The sequence below is a fragment of the Heptranchias perlo genome, chromosome 20 (genome assembly GCF_035084215.1).
Source record: "Heptranchias perlo isolate sHepPer1 chromosome 20, sHepPer1.hap1, whole genome shotgun sequence".
Lineage (NCBI taxonomy): Eukaryota > Metazoa > Chordata > Chondrichthyes > Hexanchiformes > Hexanchidae > Heptranchias > Heptranchias perlo.
In genome coordinates, this window is record NC_090344.1 from 17,606,069 (window position 1) to 17,612,068 (window position 6,000).

At 45.7% G+C, this 6,000-nt stretch overlaps 1 non-coding gene across 1 annotated transcript; it reads left to right on the plus strand.

Annotated features, from left to right (window-relative positions):
- Nucleotides 1-5,637: 5,637 nt before the first annotated feature.
- trnay-gua (transfer RNA tyrosine (anticodon GUA)) lies at nt 5,638-5,730 on the plus strand. The gene is made up of 2 exons: nt 5,638-5,674; nt 5,695-5,730. It is a non-coding gene; the product is annotated as a tRNA-Tyr (tRNA).
- Nucleotides 5,731-6,000: the final 270 nt, after the last annotated feature.

Below are 6,000 nucleotides of genomic sequence, written 5' to 3' on the forward strand. Positions count from 1 at the left end.
TAAAAAGGTTACAAGGGAAAGACCGAACAATTATAGGCCGGTCAGTCTTACCTCGGTGGTGGGCAAACTATTACAATCAATACTGAGAGATAGGATAAACTGTCACTTGGAAAGGCATGGTTTAATCAGGGATAGCATGGATTTGTTCAGGGAAGGTCATGCCTTCCAAATGTGATTAAATTATTTGAGGAAGTGACGAGGAGGATTGATGAGGGTAGTGCTGTTGGATGTTGTCTACATGGATTGTAGTAAGGCATTTGACAAGGTCCCACGTGGCAGACTGGTCAGAAAGGTAAAAGCCCATGGGATACAGGGAAATGTGGTGAATTAGATCCAAAATTGGCTCAGTAACAGGAAACAAAGGGTAAAAGTTGATGGATATCTTTGCGAATGGAAATCTGTTTCCAGTGGTGTGCCACAGGGCTCAGTGTTGGGTCCCCGCTGTTTGTGGTATATCTTAATGATTTGGACTTGAATGTCAGGAGCATGATTGGCAAATGTGCAGATAATACAAAAACTTTTTTACCCAGAGGGTGGTGGGTGTATGGAATTCGCGTCCCGAATTGGTGGTTGAGGCAGGGACCCTCAACTCTTTTAAAAAGTAGCTGGACCTGCACCTAAAGTGCTGTAAGCTGCAGGGCTACAGACCGAGTACTGGAAGGTGGGATTAGAATGGGCACCTGGTTGTTCTTCGAGCCAGCGCGGACACAATGGGCCGAATGGCCCCCTTCTGTGCTGTATCTTTTCTCTGGTTCTAAGAATGAGAGGTGATCTCATTGAAACTTGTAAGATTCTGAGAGGGCTTGAGAGGGTACATATTGAGAGGATGTTTCCCCTGGCTGGACAGTGTAGAAGTACTAGCACTGTCTCAGGATAAGGGGTCGGCCATTTAAGACTAAGATGAGGAGGAATTTCATCACTGGGAGGGTTGTAAATCTTTGGAATTCTCTACCTCAGAGGGCTGTGGAGTACATGCAAGGCTGAGATTGATAGATTTTTGGACTCTAAGGGAATCAAGGGATATGGGGATTGCTCCCTGACCGATCACCATTTCACCTTCATCTTCAGACGCCCCCTGACCTTCACCATTTCTCTTGCATATACAGACGCTCCTTGCCCGATCACCATTTCTCATTCATCGACAGACTCCCCCGACCTTCACCATTTCTCTTTCATTTACAGACGCTCCCTGATCTGTCATCATTTATCGTCTATTTGCAGATGCTCCCTGACCGATCACCACTTATCCTTCATTTACAGACTCTCCCTGACCGATTACCATTTCTCCTTCATTTACAGATACTCCCTGACCGATCACCATTTCTCCTTCATTTACAGATACTCCCTGACCGATCATCATTTCTCCTTCATTGACAGACATTTCCTGACCAATCACCATTACTTCATCATTTACAGACGCTCCCTGACCAATCACCACTTCTTCTTCATTTACAGACCCTCCCTTACCGATCACCAATTCTCCTTCATTTACAGACGCTCCCTGACCGATCACCATTTCTCCTTCATTTACAGACGCTCCCTCACCGATCACCATTTCGCCTTCATTTACAGACGCTCCCTGACCCATCACCATTTCTCCTTCATTTACAGACGCTCCCTGACCGATCACCATTTCTCCTTCATTTACAGACGCTCCCTGATTCGATGAGTCACGAGGTTTGACGCTGACTCTGCGCATGCTCGGAGGCCGCGGGCCGTGTGTTGAGTTTCGGGTCTGATCTAAACCGGAGCCCCCGGAGTGTAGAGAGAGAGAGGAGAATGTTCACTGTTTGATATTCGGGCCCGGGGCCGCACTCGGGGTTTGTGAAGCCCCCGCCCCCTCCCCCGGGGTTTATTAACCCGCTCCCCCCGCCCATCTCTCACCTGTTACGGACACGATCTCGGCCTCACTCCCCGCCCGCCGCGCATGCTCAGCTCACACTGCCCGGGTGATTGACGGGAGCTCCGGACCAATAGGAAGAGCGGAGAGGGACTGGAGGACCGAGCGGGCGGTTGGTCCTCCAACCAATGGGAGTGTGTGAGGGGCGGGACTTGCGGCACCGAGTGGGCGGGGCTGAGCCCGGATCTCCCTCATTGGCTGAAACTCTGCCTCATTTTGAAAGCTGATTGGTGTGAAACTCTTGGGGAAAACTGGCCCTTTCTGTTGTGGCGAAAAACCGATGGAACCGTGTGGGTGGAGCAAAGATTTCAACATTGGGAATGAAATGGATTAATTCAGGACAGACAGCAGGGATTATTGGAGGGAATAACACAGTGTAGGGATAAAATGCAATAGATGTTGTGAAGATTGATTGTTAAAAAGTGTTTGAGAAGATGCCGGACAGGAGGCTTGTTGATCAGATTAAAGCTCACGGTATTAAAGGGAGTGGGTCAGTGTGGATGGGAAGTTGGATAAAGGGCAGAGTAGTGGTTAATGGATGTTTTTCAGACTGTGGGGATGTAAACAGTGGTGTCCCCCAGGGGCAGTGTTGGGACCATTGCTCTTCTCAATATCGAGAAATGACCTGGGCTTGGGAACAAGGGCATAAGATCAACATTTCCAGACAACACCAAGATAGGGAGCATTATGAACTGTGAAGAGGAATGTTAGCAAATTCAGTGTGGCATCGGAACATAAGGAACAGGAGTAGGCCATTCAGCCCCTCGAGCCTGTTCCACCATTCAGTGAGATGGGTGTCAGTGACTGTGGGGTTGGATTATATCAGACAGGAGGATGTTGGTATCAGTGACTGTGGAGTTGGTTTTAATCAGTTCGGCGGAGATTTGTGTCAGTGCCTGTGGTGTTTTTTTTATCAGACTGGAGGCGATTGGTGTCAATGACTGGGTTCAGGAACTGGAATTAGCCATTCAGCCCCTGAAGCCTACTCCGCCGTTCAATTGGATCAGGACTAATCTGTATCACAACTCCATTTACTTGACTTTGCTCCATATCCCTTGCAACCCTCACACAACACAAATCTATCAATCTCAATATTGAAAATTTCAATCGAGCCCCAGCATCCACAGCCTCTCAGGGAAGTGAGTTTGTGTGAAAAATTGCCACCTTATTTTGCTCGTAAATGACCTCGCTCTAATTTTAAGATTATGAAGAAGGTGGCAGATGGAGTACAATGTGGGGAAATGTGGAAATTATTCACTTTGGTAGGAAGAATAGAAAAGCAGAATATTTTTTAAAAGGTGAGAGTCTAAGAAATGTTGGTGTTCAGAGGGATTTGTGTGTCCTTGTACACAGAGCACAGAAAGTTAACATGCAGGTACAGCAAACAATTAGGAAAGCAAATAATATGTTGTGCTTTATTTTAAGTGGGTTGGAGAATAATAGTAAGAAAGTCTTGCTGCAATTATATAGGGCTTTGGTGAGACCACACCTGGAGTACTGTGTACAGTTTTGGTCTCCTTACCCGAGCAAGGATACACTTGCCTTAGAGGGGGTGCAACAAAGGTTCACGAGATTGATTCCTGAGATGAGAGGGTTGTTGTATGCGGAGAGATTAAGTAGAATGGCCCTATATTCTCTGGAGTTTAGAAGAATGTGAGATGATCTCATTGAAACATCTAACATTCTTGGAGGGCTTGACAGGGTCGATGCTGAGAGGCTGTTTCCACTGGCTGGAAAGTCTAGAATGAGGGGGCATAGTCTCAGGATAAGTGATCGGCCATTTAGGACTGAGATGAGGAAAAATTTCTTTAATCAGAGGGTTGTGAATCCTTAGAATTCTCAACACCAGAGGGCTGTGGATGCTCAGTCATTGAGTATATTCAAGAATGAGATCAAGAGATTTTTGTGCACCAAGGGAATCAAGGAATCAGGCAGGAAAGTGGAGTTAAGATAGAAGATCAGCCATGCACTTACTGAATGGCAGAGCAGGCCCGAGGGGCCGTATCCCCACTCCTGCTTCTATTTCTTTTGCCCTCTTGTTCTGGATTCCCCCTCCAGAAGAAATCATTTCTCTGTATCTACCTTATTGTTAACCTTTATTATCTTAAACATCTCGATGAGATCACATCTCAATGTTTTAAAATCAATGGAATAAAAACTAAGTTTATGCAACACGTCCTCATAATTTAATCCCTTTAACCCCGGCATCATTCTGGTGAATCTGCACTGTATCTTTCCCAAGGCCGATTGATCTCTCTCTCGGTTCGGTGCCCAGTTCTCCAGGTGGGGTCTGACCACGGTTCTTTACAACTGAAGCATCATTTCTGTATTCCAACCCCACTCAAGATAAAGGTCAACATTAAATTAGACTTGTTGATTATTGTCAAGATTTGTAAGGTATTTGCAAAGGATTCGAGGGAATCTTAGAGTTGGGATTTTTCTTTATTCTGTCCACTCAAGGAGTTTGATAACAGACTTACTCTTTTGAATTTATTGCTGGATTATTGAGCCGTGATGTGTTTTCTTGTTTGTATTTTGTTAAATACATTTGCAGAGTGGATTTAAATTTAAGCCGAAATTCCCAGGCCTGATGCTCTATTCACGCATTGAAGGTGAGAGAGATGCTGTGGGACACACGATAAGTCCAGTAGCTGAAAGTGATTTAGAGACTGGGTTTTGTGTTTAGTGATCCCGGGTACATTACCGATACCTTCCCTGGATCCCAAGGCTGGAAAATGCACTCAGGAAGGAACGGGGAACTGGGACTTGGCCATGAGAGTAATTGAAGGTATGGGAACTGAAATAATTTACAGTGAGAAAGGAGAAAAGGCATAATAATCGATAATTAGGACATCAATTAGTCTCTTATCTTGAATTCAGCAAGTAATTGAACCATTCCGTTTGAAACAAAGTTGATTTATTTGACATAAATCCAGAATATTGAATTTCAGCCCAGTTATAGCGGTTATTAACATCAGCAGAAACAAATCCCAATTGCCAGAATGAAGTTCTGCTGCTGAAACCCTCATCCATGCCTTTGTTTATCTCTAGACTCGACTATTCCAATGCTCTCCAGGCCCGGCCTTCCACTTTACACCCTCCGTAAACTTGAACCCACAATCTCCAGATCAATAATCAGTCACATTATTCATTGTGTCTGGCCCAGGCTGTGGAGAACACGGAGCAGCTCACACTCTCACAGCGCTGCGGTATGAGCAGGTACCGAGTCAGCCTCAGTCATGAGCACTGGAATCCACGAGTCCGGGTGTGTCAAAGGTGCACGGTGAACAATCACCAAAGTGAAACATTTTAGTCGCTTCCCTTTGATATCTCAGTAGGTAGCGCGAAAAGATTATCGTAGAAAATAAGATGAAGTCATCTTGATGTCATTTGTTCAATTCCTGCTCGAAGGAGTACGCATGATTTTGCAATAAGCAGCAATGAGTTCAAGGTCGCTCGCTTAACTTTACACGCAACGTGCAGATTAACATGTTGCCATGAAGGCACAGGACGCCTCTTTTCCTTTCTCAAACCTTAAAACTTTCTGTGTCTGCCCAAACAAGGCTGTTTTGCCTCTGCTCACCAGCAGGGAGTGCTTTTGAGCAGCAATACTTCAAAACACTCAGCTCTCGCTTTCAGGCAAAAGTAGTCTTCGATCAGCACCGGACTCCACGAGTCTGAACATGTCAACAGGCGCACGGTGAACAATCACCAAAGACAATCCTTTCTCTCGCTTCCCTTCGATAGCTCAGCTGGTAGAGCGGAGGACTGTAGTGAATTAAACAATTGAAGTAATCCTTAGGTCGCTGGTTTAATTCCGGCTCGAAGGAGTGAGTGTGTTTTTGCAATAAGCAGCAATTACCTCAAGTTCGCTCTCTTAACTTTGCAGGCAGTTTGCAGATTAACATGTTGCCACTAAGGCACAGGACACCACTTTTCCTTTCTTGAAGCTTTCTGTCTCTGCCCGAGCATGGCTGTTTCACTCGAGCATTTGCCTCTGCTCACCAGCAGGGAGTGCCTTTGAGCAGCAACACTTCAAACGGCCCTCAATTTCAGGCAAAAAAGATCTTCGATCAGTCAGTCAGTCAGGGCTCACGCTG